Source organism: Stegodyphus dumicola, chromosome 12, assembly GCF_044657685.1.
Source record: "Stegodyphus dumicola isolate Sdum_Otavi_A_Nest chromosome 12, ASM4465768v1".
NCBI classification, from domain to species: Eukaryota; Metazoa; Arthropoda; class Arachnida; order Araneae; family Eresidae; genus Stegodyphus; species Stegodyphus dumicola.
Window position 1 is genome coordinate 33,702,666 of NC_140779.1, and position 17,104 is coordinate 33,719,769.

Genomic DNA, 17,104 nt, shown 5'->3' on the forward strand with positions numbered 1-17,104 from the left:
CAACACTTAAGAATTTTTCTTTAACACGATTGTACCAAGAATGCAGATTCGGAGATCTTGATAAATGTATCACGTAAATATGTTTCGCAAATAATATTTTAATTAATTAAGAATTGTAAGTAAATATAATTGATTCCTAAGGTAATTGCGAAAGCATTGTCTTTAAAGGATGTACTATTTTTTCTCATTTAGGAATTAATATATATACAGCATACATAAAAATATTTATGCTTTGAAGGGCATTGCTCTAGAGAGACGCAGTGTTAAGAACTTAACGAAAAACTGTGTTTTAACAAATTTATGTGAAAAATAAGAAACAAATCATGATGTGAAAAAAATGTGTTTGTTTGTATTGTTACGGATTTGGTATTTAAATAGCTAATGTTAGTTGAATTATAAATTAAATTGTTTTATTCCCCACGCAGTGCAGCGCGTGACGAATATTAAAGGAAAGCTAAGCCGGAAAATTAAAAATACAAGAGCACGTGCATTTAACATTTAATAAATAAATATCTCTTTTTGATTTCGAGAAAGTACTAGAAAATTCTCGCGCATTTTAAAAGCTCATATAACAAGAGGAAAACCTCTCAATTTGATTAGTTAGTTAGTTAGTTAGTTGTTGTTTTAAGAGTTTGTTTAGAAAACTGCTCTTGTTGATTGTAGCGAATTCGCGGATTAGCTTACTTTAGCTGTTTTGAATTAAGTTCTTTTGAACGTTTGTGTAGTTAAAAGATAACTACTGTGAGATTTTGTAATACTGCACGGAATATTTGAGGAAATTTAAGCATATTTGTTGTGATAATAATAAATTTTTGTTCATTTTTTATCGGACTTGTGCATTCAATTCAAACGAACCCGTACGCCCGAAACAGTATAATCTAGTAGAAAATCGTTAATTCCAGATAACTAGGTATTTAACATAATTAAATGAAATATCAAAATATCACTATGTACATTCCCTTCTATTCATTGTGTGTATAAAACACGTGTATATAAAAAAAATATATAAATCTGAAAACTTTCAGAGTTCACATTACGCCCGAAAATGCGTTTTTTTAACGTTTTGTGTTTTACCTTTATTTATTAAATTTCATATTCTTCGCACTTGAACCACATACAGTTCAATTCAAAACCAATATCACAAAACATTTAAAAACAGCAAAACTGTATATCTTCAGAATCTCCTATACACAGTCTCGCGCGCTCGAGATAAAAATGTTTTTGTTCGTACAGTGTTTCCATTGGTCGCTTTGGAATCCTTGAGTTTGTTAATCAAAATTTCTTTAACGTTTTACGGAATATCAAATAGCTAAGAAACCAAATTTCGAAATTACGGCTTCCAAGTGTCCATATTCGAGTGGAGGCTTACATTATTCAAAATTTGATGGCTTTAGGTATCGCTGATTTTTTACAATGCAAGAAACATGTATGCATTCATGCAGATAGTTTATTGTTTAATTTGTTTAAGTATAATACAGGGCAGTAATATTTGATTGCAGCTATTTGAAAAGTGAACCAAAGCAGAAAGTGAAACGACGCAAAGTACCGTTTTGAGACCTATAGCCCTTCTTGGTCTAACGCCCCTATGGGCTACTAAGTAAGCTACTACTTAAAGAATTAACTATATATTTTCTGTCTAAATCAAAACCATTCTTCCACCTCTGTAAAAATACGTTATGCTATTCTTAAAAACATTAGCCCGCTAAAGACTTCAAGGCGCACTTCAAGTGCTTCATGAGAATTGTGTTCTTTTCCATGATTACTAAAAATCTTGCAACCATTGAACCACCAGTGTCTTTTCATCAACAATCAAAAACGAATTCTTTCCTAGTGAATGAAGAGTAGTGCAGATGATCATACGTTAACGTTAGTATGTTCATGTAAAACAGCTGAGATACGATTACAGCCTTCTTCAAACTGCAGCGAACAGTTTGTAGAGACTTTAGGATTTTTTGGAAGCTGGAGAGATATGGTCACTTTACTTAACCTGTTCCGCCAAACTAAGTTAATGGAACTACATGGTTAGGAAGTCATCCTAGTCATTGCTAGCAATCTGACGGTTAGGCCGCCTTTCTACATTTTACATTAATCTGTAGTTTCTTAATTATAATAATTTTCATTCACTTGCTTCATTACCTCTAAGATGCCCTTGTTGCAGTAATAGTCCGTGAACAGTTTATTCACAGGATATGTGATGTATTCGGAAGGAAAGAACTGCTGTCGAAGGTGCTCTGTCGAAGAATTAACAACGCCTTCGCCGGGAATCGAACCGCGGACCTCTGGAATACCGGCCCAGTGTACAGAACCACTACACCACGAAGGCATGCTAAGAAGGCGGGAAAAATACCTTATAGTTTGATGATGATAAATCAGACTGTGATGAATAGATGATGATGATATATCATGATAACTCTCTTTAAAATCTTTAGCAAATGAATATTAATTTCTTTCAGTTCCGGGTTTCAGCTCATTATTGCTATAAACGACATGACACCCAAAGCAGCTGGAATCTTTCAAGCTAAGACAGCTTTGTCGAAATTTCTAATTTTTGGTACTTGCAAATATAAACATTTTTTGCCATATATTTCAACTACAAGTTTAGCGTTTCCTGTACTATTTCCACTTTTACACTCGTAAATTATAATTTGCCTGCTATGTTCTGCTGTGACCGCTGTTTTCATGAACGGCTATTAAAGCAACAAACCGCTTGTTTGTAAGCCAGAATTTATTTCAACAAAGCAGTATATTTTCTTATGGGTATTCAACATAAGTAAATATCATCTATTTAAACTAGCTGTAAAATGATTTAGAAAATCCTATTGAAAAAAACATGGCTTAATTTATAAATTTAGAAGTGCCAGAGCCCTATGCAAGCCCGTCAGAAAAGGGGAATAAGTGTTAATAAATAAATAAAATGGCCATTAAAATCCTTAATAATTCTTAACTTAAATAAAACAACATTACAATTTAAAAAAATAAAAAGCTTTTAGATTTTACATTACGCCCAAAAGGGATTTCTTTTAACACTTTGTGTGGTACCTTTATTTATTAAATATCATGTTCTTCGCACTTAAACCATAAAGTTCAGTTCAACGGCAAAATCACAAAATAATTTTAAATGAGCATATCTTTAGAATTTCCGATACACAATCCGGAGATAAAAATATTTTTTTTTTTTTTTTTGTACAGTGTTGCCATTGCTCGCTTTGAAATCGTTGAGTTTGTTAAGCAAAAATTCTTTAATGTCTGACAAAATGAAATTAATAATAAACAAATTCCAAATTTGGGCTTCCAGATGCTTACATTAGATGGAGGATTACGTTATGCAAAATTAGATGGCTCTAGGTACCGTTGTTTTATCACAATGCGAGAAACATACATATGTTTAAACTGATTCTTCATTATTTAATTTCTTTAAATATAATACAGGGCTGTAGTAGTTGGAGGCAACATTTTGATAAATGAATCAAAGCAGAAAGTCAATCGACGCAAAATGCCGAAACGAAATTAATAGCCCTTCTGGGCTAATAATTAATTATTAACAGATTAATCAATAATTATTAAATTAATTTAAATAATTAACATTTGTATTGTCGCTCAATTAATAATTTGTTTTAAATCAATTAATAATTAATTAATTATTTAAATAATTAAATATTAAAGTAATTAAATTATTAACATTAAAATACATGTACGTAGATAATTTACAAATTAATAAGCAATTTTTAATATAATTTTATTGGGAAAAGTAAAATTTTCGAGATCAGATTTCTACTGAAATTGTTGTTCTGTTACATAGAAGTATCTAGGGCTCCGTTTAGAATTATGATTTATCCCATGAACTACGAAGTACCAGAGGATTCCGGCGCAATTTAGGCTCTAGGAACAACGACATTATTTATTATGTAACCTAATAATTAATTTCTGTATTATATTCCAATTTTTTAAGGATATTACACTTTTTTAAAAAAAACGTTCTAACAGTCAGAAGATTTTAAAGGAAGGTCGCATCTTAAAATAAAGTTAGTTAAAACATTTAAAAAATGTTTGGCTTGTCTTTTTGCGTTAACTTTTATAGATGGAAAATCAACTAGTGCAAAACATATTCGTTTATTTCGCACTGTTTGAAACGACTGATCCTTTGAAGCTTAAACACTTCGTCTGTTAAATAATCAAGGGTAAAGTAATTAGATAAGAGAGAGATGCTAGGCATTGTGCATTGCATTCAGAATTTAATATTCTTCCCTTTTGTCCTGCATCTTCGCAAATAATCATTCAAGTCAGTCGCATTAAGTAGATTTATTCTGTGCAAATCAAATTATTGTACGAATCGAACCACTTACAGACCTCAATTCGAGAATAACTCGAAGATAATATATCGATCACGTTATCTTGCAGATAACATTATAAATGATTTTTAGAAAGAGAACCGTAGTCAGATTGATTCACAGATAACATCAAAGCGAAAATATAAAAAATATGAAGATTAGCAAATGCATAAAATATTCGCTGACTCTAACTAAAAAATCTATGATGCGGACACCACATGACTACTCGTGCGGCCTATTAAATTATACACCTCTCTGATAGACATCATTTAAAATTATTTTCCGGAATTACCTTTAGCTTAATTAAACAGATCTTCAAGGCAAGGTGAAAATGGCATCCAAAACTATAAATTTTAAAATTATATGCTCCGGTCGATTTTTATCATACGAGAGTCAAACTTGTTACCATTTTGTTTTTTCATAACGTGTATAAAACTTTCCCAAATATAAGTATATAAACCGGGAGATGGCATTAAAAGTTAGATTTCGTTATTTCTCGAAATTATTTGACCAAAGGGCCAATTTGCCTAGAAGGGCAATTAATTACATTTGGCATTTTGCGTTAGCTCACTATGAACCACGTTTGACTTTTCAAATTGTTGCCACCAATTATTAAAGCCCTGCACTGCATTTAAAGAAATTAAATAATGAAGAATCTGCATGAATGTATATATGTTTCCCGCACTGCGAAAAAAAACAACGCTATCTAGAGACATCAAATTTTGAATAACGTAGTCCTCCACTCAAATATGGGCATCAGGAAGCTCAAATTTGGAATTTGTTTTATTATCTATTTCATATTTTGTAAAACTTTAACGAATTTTTGATTAACAAACTTAGCGATTTCAAAGGGAGCAATGGCATAACTGTACTGAAAAAAAAAAAAAAAATTATCTCCAGCGCGCGAGACTGAGTAAACTCTACGCGGCTAGTGGTAATGCAAACCAACGACACGAAGCAAGAAAAAAGACGGAAGGAACGAGCGAAGAGAAGACAGAAGAGAGAGAGAGTGCGACACAGTTGACTTTTTTATACCGAATTCCATTTCAGATGACATGACAGTTTAATGTACAGGAATTTGGGTTCAAATTTCATCGGTAACTGCGCATCAGAACCACAGAGAGAAAAACATTTTGCTGCTATTTTTAGAATGAAACGGAAGTTAAAGGGCTATTAATTTAAGCTAGATTTTATATTTTACATATCCCCCCTTCAAAAAGGAAAGGGCTGGGTAAGAGAAAAAGTTTTTTTGCAGAGAAAACGTTAAAGCAAAGAAAATAAAAAGAAATAATTTGAAAAATACAGATCCTGAAATTTTAATCAAATACTTACTTACATAAATGCACAATATAAAATTGGATAATATTTTAGAGTCCGTTAAAAATTTTCGATCCGAAAGTCTTTGTGTTTGAGTCTACATAATTAGATTTTTTTCAGGGATGACTTTGCAGATAATATCACACATACATTTTATAATAGTATTACTAAAATTATGGTTTTTACTGTTATTGTTACATTTATACTTTTCTTAATTTACACAAATTACCCACAGCTTTCCAATCACAGCTTAGAATACTCTCTGAACTTACGAAGTATAAATGCTGTATCACGAACATTACACTTCTTCTTTTTTCCCTGATTTCTGCCATGTAAACAATTCTGCGCCGCTTATGTTTCCCTGCCTGAAATGGCATCGCATCTTTTAACCTGTGCATATTTTAGACATTATCGTAATTGCTATTTGCTATGATTAAAGTGTATATTGTTTACAAGGAATTATTCGAGTGTGCTTGTAAATTTACAAATAAAGATGTTAATTGGCTAAATCTAGTTTCGTATCAACTCCTTCATCGAGGTCTTCTCAGTCATCTACACAATATCAAAAGCTGTTGAAAGTTCCAATACTACGCATTTAAGAATCATGACAAATTATAAAAAGTTGACAGGATTTATATATATGTGTGTGTAAGATAAAAAATATGAAAGCAAACTTCTAAATTTAATTCACTATAACCTGCGTCATTAAAATTAATCATGCGAACATACGTAGTCCTTAACGCAGGGTTACAGCCGAAAACATCGCGGCAAAAACATCGCGGACGGAAACGCCGCGGAGAAAACAACGCAAGGCGAAAACGTCGTGCTACAAAACATCGTGGGAGAAAACATCGCAAAGAGAAAACATGGCAGTCCTAAAACTAAAACATCGTGGTACAAAACATCGTCGTCGAAAATAAAGCAGTTCAAAAACTTCGCAGTTCAAAAACATCGTCGTCGAAAATATCGTGGTAAAAAATAAAGTATCTACAAATGATCGTATGACGATAATATCGCAGACGTGCTTTTTCAGACTATAATAATTGTAAATGGATATTCCCATAATGATTTGTGAGCGCAAGATGGAAAGAAGGATAATTTTTACATTCATATTTTTTACTAACTAATAAATATTTGCTGCTAAAGTAACAAGGAAACTTAAGCATAGAAAATTAATGCAACTTATAGCAATTAATAGAATTTTAAACCGACATAGTTAACTAACAAAGGCCATTAATAAATTATTTTTTATAAAGTTTTTACTGCTAATTTTTCATGAAAAGTACAGGCTATAAGTTTCATTTAATTTTCTATGCTTAAGTTTCCTTCTTACTTTTTCAGCAAATTTTTATTAGTTAATAAAAAAAAAGTGAAAGTAAAGATTATCCTTCTTTACATCTTGCACTCACAAATCATTATGGGAATATCCATTTACAGATATTAAAGCATGTTTGCGAAAAGCATGTATGAAAAAAGCATGTCTGCGATGTTATCGTCATGCGATGATTTGTAGATACTTTATTTCTTACCACGATATTTTCGACGACGATGTTTTTAAACTGCGAAGTTTTGGAACCGCTTTATTTTCGACGACGATGTTTTGTACCACGATGTTTTAGGACTGCGATGTTTTCTCCCACTATGTTTTGTAGCACGACGTTTTCGCCTTGCGTTATTTTCTCTGCGACGTTTACGTCCGCGATGTTTTTGCCGCGATGTTATCGGCGGACACCTAATGCAGATGCCTGTTGACCGATCACCAAATTGTAAACCAAAGCTAAAAACTGAAACTTTTCACTCCCTCCCTTCTTTCTATGAACTGATGCGTCATTTTTGTTTGTGCTTTCCTCTTGTCCAGACGCCTTACTGCAATCATGTGTGTGCTCCTACATTCGCTTCTATGGCAATAATATCCAAATTGCAAATGTTCTTTTATAGGCAGGAGCAGAGTGCCAAGTGAATTGTGGCCACAAAATGAGAATTTAAATAAAAAATCTGATGTGTACACCACATGACTTCCTTGTACGGAATATTAAATTACACACATTTTTTTCTTGCATTTCATTTAAACTTACTGGATTGAATTAAATCTACTTCGCCGACAGCGCATAAACCACAATAGAATAAATACATTCTTTAAAATTCACTCTATTTTTTACCATAGCGACACTCTGGCTCTGGGTTCACTTAACAGTAATATATTTCGTTCATATTATAACTCAGAATGCACAAAATTTATATCATTTAAAGAATTATCTAATCCTTGCCACATGTTCTATTCAAATACTATAATAAAGCTAGAACGATGTATAAAAGAAATTAAGCAAAAAACAAAAAAGAAACAGTTTTTCACAGACAATTGAGTATTTCTCATTTAATTAATTCAGTTCTCACTTCGCGACAAGACAAAAATACATAAAAACTCAAAATATCTGTATTAAAAATTACGAAGTAAGTCTTAAACTCTTATTTCCTCGAAAACATTCCAGAAAGGATTAAGCATGATTTAATTCGCAATAAAAATGAAGGCGTTATCTTTGTTGTTGCGCAGCTAAGTTTCTCTAGTTTCGCAATGAATCCACTAGTCTGCTGTTTCAAATGTAAACAAACAATGGCCGCCATCAAAATATTTATTAGGCTTAGCGGCAATTAAACATCTTTAAAATTGTTGATAATTCTAAAATTATTGCATACAGATTTACTAAAGGCATAAAAACCTTAACCGGAAGATAAAAACAACATAATTCAATCATGTTTAAAGCAAAAAATATACAGTTTACAAACATATAAGAGTAAAGAAACTGATATCATTGAGCCGAGTAACATGCTGGATATATATATAAATATGTTTATATACGTTTGGTGAGGCCGATTGCAACCAAAATACGAGGTGCACAGTTGCATGTTATAGCAGTCCTATATACAAAATTTCAACGTTCTGAGGCTACTCGTTTTTGAGATATGCGAGATATGTACGTACGTACGCACGTAGATACGTTCGTACAGAGGCCACGAAACATTTTCTTCAGAATTCATTTTAAAGCATTATAATTTTTTTTGGGGGAAAAGAGTCTTTTATTCTGTCCTTACGTACAGAAATCACGCAAAAACATCATTAAATTGCATTCGATAGCGGTCAAAATGGATATTTTCGTTAAAATATGTTGCCTGAAACTTTCCGCGATTACAGTACTTCCTTTTTACTTCGTAATAGGAAGTAAAAAGGAATTTAATCCGTCTCGGCTGCTTCTTCTTCAAAAATGGATGGACGCTCTAAGCATCAAGTATATACGCAATTAGTATTTCTACGCATCTACGTCTCAGTGTTCTTATTTCAGTGTCTCCAAAAGTGTTCTGCCATTGCATTCTTCGGCCAGTTCTAATTACGAAACATACTACACGAGTTTGTTAAGCTATGTTCACAGTGAATCATGCACTGTAAAAAAAAAGTTCGCTCTTTACAGGCAAAAGTTTTGTAAAGTTACAGAAATCAAAAAGTTACAAAAGAATTTCCTGTAATGGTAACAGGTTGAAAGCAAACTGTAGCGGTAACAGCTGATTTGCTTGTAGCATTACAGATAAAGTTTCAGTAGCCGCGCGGAAGAATCACGTGACTGACTGGAAATTAGCCAATCAGGAGAAAAGTGTTTGAAAGCTAGTTGCAGAAAAAAAACATGGCTGAATGCATGTTGGTTGTATAGCGCAGGTAAGTAAGAAAATGTTTACAATTACGTTTGAAATATTTTTTGTTCATTTTATGCAGATTATTTTCATGCACTTTGCACTGTTATATGTAGTGAGTAAGTATTTAAACGTTTAAGCTTTGCAATTAATTAATATCAGTGTTCGTAATGTCTAATGAGTTGAAAGAGTGCAGAATATTTATTCCAAATGCAGATCTAATAGTAGTATTTTGTCATTGCGCATCCGATAAATTATGCATTAAATTGCCCGTATTATTATTCATAACTAATTATTCCAAAATTTAATCACTGTTGTGATATTTAATTGAAACGGTAATGTGGTTGTTGAAAACAAAATTAATCATGTTAGCGTTCGTTTGCAATCGTCTGATCAAAGAACGTTTGACATCTTTTTCCCGGCAGGCCTTGCGAGAAAAGTTTATGTAAACATTTAGAATTCTGAATGTAATGTATATATATATATATTTTTTTTTTCTTACTAGGTTTAGTTTATTCTTTTTCTAGGATTACCTAATTAATTATACATGGTTTATAATTCAGTCTAATATGTTTATATACGAGTGTGTTATGAAGTCAAATTACAAAAACATGAACAATGCGGTCGAGAATCTCGTTTATTCTTTAGTGTAATAATACTATTTTTTCAATGGTATTAATTTCTTACGAATATGTTATAATTCCAAAATGAAGTAATTATATTGATTAAAAATATGTCGCATCATACTTTTCGTAATGTTTTGGTTTACTAACTAGATGCAACTTAATTATTCCATGTATTTTAATATACCAATATCAACAGAGAAGAGATGGAAATGACCTAAAATATTTTTCTAAAAATTCGTTAAACTAGTTATAAAAGAAAACTAAAATTTTGTACATTATTTCCAAAAATATTCCATTAATATTTTATAAGTTACAAAATTTATTATATTGTATATATAACTACCATTGCATACTTATAAGTTTTTAAACATTTAATGTAGAATTTATGTTGATTTTATTTTGCCCAATTTTAATACACTTTTGAAGTATTATAGTCTTGTTACTAGGATAGCATGAATCTGCTAATACAAGTTTAATATATTTCTTGACAAATGTTTCTCTTATTCATGTAATATAATATATAAATCATAAAATAAGTTTTTTTTAAAATAAATTATGATTGTGCATTGGAATTTAAAACAATTCTGTATCTGTATGTTAGTATTAAAAATAAAATAATAATAAATTTTTAATGAAGCATTGATTTTAGGATTAACAACTGTAAATATATATATATACTCACACATGAATAAATGGAAATGCAAGTTACTTTTCCTTACAAAGCCGTCCATGAATATATACTTCCCTTCAGACTGATAGCCTTTGCATGCTTTGCCATTTCTATCAATCCAAATGATGCAAATATGCAGAAAATTTTACTTTCTTTGAAAGTTAATGCAGGAAATAAAATTCAGTGCATTTGTAAACTACATTAAATCTCTTATAGCTTGGTATTTAATTGTCCAATGATTTACTAGTCCAAACTAATGCAGAATTCAGATATTGTTCAAATAAAAGAAAATTAATAAGGTCTGATTGTTAGACGTATATATGAAGATTTATTTTTTTAAATATTATTTTAAGTCAACTAAATTAATTTCAAATTTAAGTAAGTATTCATACCTTTCAGTAGCATTATTTTTGGAAATCTTAAATTAAATAACTGAATGCAATATTTCTTGTTAATAAAAGAAAAGCAATGTTATGAAAGACTAGCGAAATGGATTTGCAAGTTCTAATTACGAAAGGTCCCATACTCTAAAGGGTCATTTTTAAAAATACTTAATTAAAAAAAAGTATTTAACGTAAAACTTCCAGCTTCACACATGTGGAATATTAATTCTATATATTTTATCTCATTTTATTGATTAATTTCATAGCATTTCGTGTGACACTAGTAGAAATTATTTAATGTTAAATTTTATGCAGTTTCTGATCTACGTTTTGATTTTGTTATTAATTACGTTAGGTTACATAAGATTTAAAATTATGTAAGGTACAAAAACCTTCTGCATCTATTAATATATGCTGAAGTGAATGAAATTATGCCAGTGAAATTTTTTAAAATCAAAAACAAATTTCTGTGGAAAATTAAAGTTATAAATTCTAAATGCAAACAAAGGAGGGAATTTGAAAGTTATCAAATAAGCCAAAGTGTTGGTCATTTTTGCAGTTTTGCAGAAGAATTTTTATACTGTTCAGAATGGGAATATGATGTTTGGTTTTGTTAGTACAGTCAAAAGTCGTTAATCCGGACTCGTCGGGATTTCGGCGATTCTGGATTACCAATTTTTCCGGATTACAGATCATCAGTTTAAATCTGGTAAGATGGCATGCAGAAATTTTAAAATTAAAAATATGAAACCGTAATTTATGAAATAAAGAACAATTATGATCTAAAGGGTATCAAAATTTACAAAAAAAAAAAAAAAAAAAAAAAAAAAAAACCCTTAATATTTATTTGTTTATTTTATTAAACATTTCTTTCAATGTAAGTTGTTTAAGTTGCTTCGTTTTATGTGATAATACTTTCTCTTTAATTCTATAAACAGCCATAATTTCTTCTTCAGTTACAAAGTTCCGCTGTTGAAGTCCTATAATTGCTGTGTCGAGAATACCGACTAATTTGTCAATCGAAATTTTTTTCGTTTTCAATAACCTCTATATCACTTTCTTCACTATCGGAAGCGAATTATATTGACGAGTAATTTGATTTAAATCATAAACAAGACGGAGTACATCGAGATGAAATACTACATTTAGTAAGGAATTATAAGCCAAATAAAATAAAAACATCTGCCCTAAAGATAAGGATTGCTGACAGATGAACATCCAATACATTGCGCGCCGCGGCGTTTCCCCCCCCTGCCGCCGCAGAGTAGCGTAAAATTGATAAACAGCAGATTTCTGAATGGTTAGATACACAAAGGATTATGCCTTTATCCATTTTTTTGCAGCAATTCCACTTTTTGTTTAATGGACTTCGAAACATACTTTCGCTTTGTAGATTCTTTACATATTAGTAAATATATATCGGAAATTCTATTTGACATAATTGAAAGTTCAAGCTTATATTTATAAAATTGCTCTAACAGTCTTCAAAAAATAATAAGCCGGATCTAATTCGAAGATTAAGGAACAACGCAATCTGTAACATTAATTGAATTAGATAATTTTAGCTTAGCTTATACCGTCCGTTATACATTAAACGCACATGTGTAAACGTATTATGCGCATGCGCACACGCATATTCGCAGCCGTAAAGGTCTTACGTGCATGCCTCAACGCGACGCATGCGCAGAAAGTTTGTAGCTTTGAGGTCCGGATTGTAAATCAAACTGAAGTATTGCAACTTAAACACGTAATTTAGCTTAAAATTTATTTGAACTTAATTTTCTAATTTATTTTCATCATGTATATTTCATGTGTCATAAGTCTTTAAAATGAACTTAATTCTCATCCTATTTATTAACACAAATTTTTTAAAGAAGAAAAAGTCACATTTGTTTTGCTTAGTTGCCCACGAAAATTTAAAAAAAAAATATTTGCATAATTATCCCCCTTTTAATGCATTTAGGAAATGAATATCCCAAGATTTTAAAATGGATTTATCGACATAATGATATATAGAGAGGAGTTATGTTTACTTGCAGACTTTTTTCCTCCTTTTTACTAATATTATAGTATGAAAATCAAGGGGGAAATTAAGCAATAATTTAATTTTGAAGGACGTGATTACAGTAAGACCATAACCAATCAAAAATATTCATTAATGAACTACTGGTAACTATCATAGTATTATTATATAAAAGAAACCTACATTCCAATAAGAATGTTTAATAACATTAACATTTCAGTATCTGATAATAATAATCTTCATTCCTACTTCCCTATACCTTGAATTTCATTCTTATTATTGCCCAATGCTATTCCCTAGACCTCAAAGCATTTAATGCATCTGGAACTGCAATTTGTGCCGTCTTCTACAGCATGTAATCACCACTCAGTTTGTACTACCACGAGCAATGATCTTCAGAATTACCGTATTGCGTTGCATATTCCATCCCACCCAGCTTTAGAACCAGATTTTGAAAATTAAAAAAAAATATTTGCATAATTTTCCCCCTTTTAATGCATTTAGAAAATGAATATCCCAAGATTTTAAAATGGATTTATCAACATACTGATTGTTTTCGTCATACTAACAAAGGCAAACTTTTGTACACTAAAGGCCCCGTTGAATCTTTCTCTTCTAACTGTTGAATATTATGTCAGCCTAATACAAAAAATGATCTATGATAGTGAAAGGAAATACCAACTGCCATTCACTGTGAAATTTTGCCATATCAGCTGCATATTCATCTTCTCTAATTATTTATGTATGATCTGAGGCTTAAGGAATTGCAAGAACAACAATGAGAATGAGAGAAATTCAAATTATAAAGAAATGAGATAACTTATTAGATGTTGCAATTATGTGTATTCTTATTGAAACAGAGGTTTCTTTTAAAGAAATAATATTGTGATAGTAGTAGTTTATACATGATTACTTTTCATTTGTTATATTCCTACTGTGACTGTGTCCTTTGGAAATTAAATTATTCGTTTAATTTTTCCCTCTCAAATCGGAAGATAAAATTAGTAAAAATAAGTGGAATATAGCATCAAGAGCATTAGATATCCCCATTTTCTTGAAGCTGTTCACTATTATTGTTTCATCAATGATAGGCCATGCACCCAAAATCCACTAGCAAATCAGTTAGTAAGATGAAAACGACCACTATGCAAACGAAAAATTTAGGGTAAATTTGTTTTGTGAGCGCCTTAAGAGAGACAAACATTACCTAAATCATTAAAACAATTTCAGAATCCTGTTGCTAAAAGAAAGCTTGGGGGAAAATGTTGTCCGAGTCCCAGTGATTCATTTGGACCAATATGTAATATTGTTTTAGAAATTTAAGGTAAAAAATATAATATTTTTCGAATGCTAAAACAGTTCGAGAAATTTATTCAAGTTCTGAATTCTGAATATAAGTATACTGTATATTATATTTAATAACTATGGTGGCTTCATTTATGAAAAGATTTGCATATTGGCTGTTTTTGTACAATGAACCTTCTCTAAGCTAGCTATGCGTGATTCCTGAAGATTTTGATCTTTAATGATATTGGGCATCTTAGTTATGTTTACTAATTAGTTATTTTATGAGGAATGCTGGTTAAATTTAAAAAGTGATTGACTGAGGTAGCTTGTAGTAATGAGACGGTTCACTGTAATGCAATTTTTTAAAGTATTTAAGCTGTTCCTGATTACTTAAGATATTATAAAGAAATATGATTAAAAGTGTTGTATGAGCACATGTTTAAAACATCTATTAAAATAATTTTTATAAGCTTTTTAAGAGCATGATTATGATTTTAAAAGAAATGTTTTTTTCTTTATTTAGGAGACATGGTTTACAAAGAAGGGGAAAAACCATTCATTTTTTCCAAGCAGTCGAAACGAATTTTTATGAAATGTTATATTGTGTTATTTTTTAATTAATTCTTTTTTTAAGGTTTTATGTAAAGTTTATGAATTAAGTAATAAATTATTTTTACTTCTGTATTTTAATTAGCATATTATTTTCTTCATAATGTTTCACAATAAAATTATAAATTCAATAAACTTCATAATTAACATGCTGTAATATATATATAGAGAGCATAAAGTTTGTTTTCTGTTGTCACATGTATATTTCACAATTTTGTATTTCGAAATTTATAATAACTAAGAATACTTTTTAGTATCACTTTCTAAATGGTAATTATTAAGCTTAAAGTTTTATTACATATCACGTTTGTAAAAAATTATAGGTAAAATTAAAATGCATTAAATTTTAAGCTAAACTGAAGTATTAATTTTTGAAACAAATTTGTTAAAGGCATAATTGTATTAAGCATCAAGAATTTTAATGGAAGCAAGGCTTTAAAAATTAAGGTCAGTTGGTGAAGTTTTATGCTTATTCAAAAAGCATGATGTTAGGTTTTTAATGAAAGACTTCTATCTGTTAATTCAAAGGAAATTATTTGAAGGTAGGGTAAAAACGTTATGCAGTTGCCATCTATTACTTCAAACAATAGCAGACTGTTGTCAAACACTGAGTGCAGATAAGAATAAAAAGGTTAGTTGGACGTTGTAATTCAAGCTTATGAACAAAATTTTGAATTCCTTGTAGTAACAAAATAAAGTTCATTGCTATGTTGAATTCTTTAATTTACTGAAAATGTCATTTTTTAGAAGGAGAGAATATAATATTTTTGAAACATGAAGAACAGCTGTTCTGAGTTCTTCATAGAAATATTTCACAATGTCTTTTATTGTAATAATATGATCATATCAACATGCAACACGTTTACTCATATAAGTTAAATCTAAAGGAACATGTGTCTATTTTAGCTAAAATTACTAAAAAGAAAGTTCTAGAACATATCTTAATAATTGCCACTAAAACATGCAAATAAAGCATACTGTTTTTTTTTTCAGCTATTTTACAGGCCAAATATAAATTCCAGATGACTTTCCATTATTTTATGTAAAGGATATACATGTAATTTAATGTAAGGAGTAGCATATCAATTTGAACTTAATTATCAAATTAAGCTCAAATCGATTATTAATCAAAATGATATATATACCTACAGATATCATTGCTTTATATGCATTTCAATGTATTTTATTATAATAAGCATTATTTTAGACCAAAAATCTATTACTTTTATAGACATACCCTTTAGTATTTCATCTATGAAAAATATATTCTACACACATATAATTACTTAATGAGATATTAGAAGGAAATAATCTGAAACCTTTACAGATACAACCATTGGAATTTTACGTAAGAAAAGTATCTTCTACTCACATAATAACGTGCTGTAATAATACAAGCAAATAACCTGTAACGGTTACAGATATATCTGTTGAGATCTTACATGAGAAAAACATTTTCTTTTTACATAATTATTTGATGTAATATTACACGCAAATAATCTGTAACCATTACAGATATATCGTTTGGGATTTTACATGAGAAAAATGTGTTCTACTTACATAACTATATGCTGTGATATTACAAGAAAAAGTTCTGTAACCATTACAGGCAAAACTCTTGTAAAGTTACAAAGAAAACACCTGTTGCTGTTACTCAAATAACCCATTTCATCCCAGTTTCCATGAGTTTTCTTAGTAACCTTACAGATTTTTTTTTACAGTGTGGGAAAAATCACGTTTCATAGGAAATTTTAATGCAAGTTTGTGCCGCATCCATAATCAAATCATTCATGTCGTGTCATCGAACCACAGTTTCATTACGTATACATACCCCACATATCTGGCTTATATTCTCCTTTAAAGTCTTTATTCGGCGTTTATTTTCACAATGTGTAGCAGTAATATACTTGCAGGCACAGAAGTTTTTTAAATGAAGAAAATATTCAGGTTTAGCAATGCCAAATTCGAAAGAAATATAATTTTGGGCAAATAACGAAATATAATTTTAGTTCCTATATTTACATTTGGGAGAGTTTTATACATGTTATGAAAAAAATTACATGAAATTTGACTACCGTACAACAAAAACTGACCGGGAAATTTAATATAAAAAATTACAATTTTTGATGTCATTTCAACTTGCCTTTCGAGATCGGTTAATTTAGTTTGAATAATTCGAG

The 17,104-nt window shown here is 30.2% G+C and overlaps 1 long non-coding RNA gene across 1 annotated transcript; it reads left to right on the forward strand.

Annotated features, from left to right (window-relative positions):
- The first annotated feature begins 9,244 nt into the window (after positions 1 to 9,244).
- On the forward strand, positions 9,245 to 14,999 carry LOC146993532 (uncharacterized). Its single transcript, XR_015044329.1, has 2 exons — positions 9,245 to 9,351; positions 14,839 to 14,999. It is a non-coding gene; the product is annotated as an uncharacterized LOC146993532 (long non-coding RNA).
- The last annotated feature ends 2,105 nt before the right edge of the window (positions 15,000 to 17,104 follow it).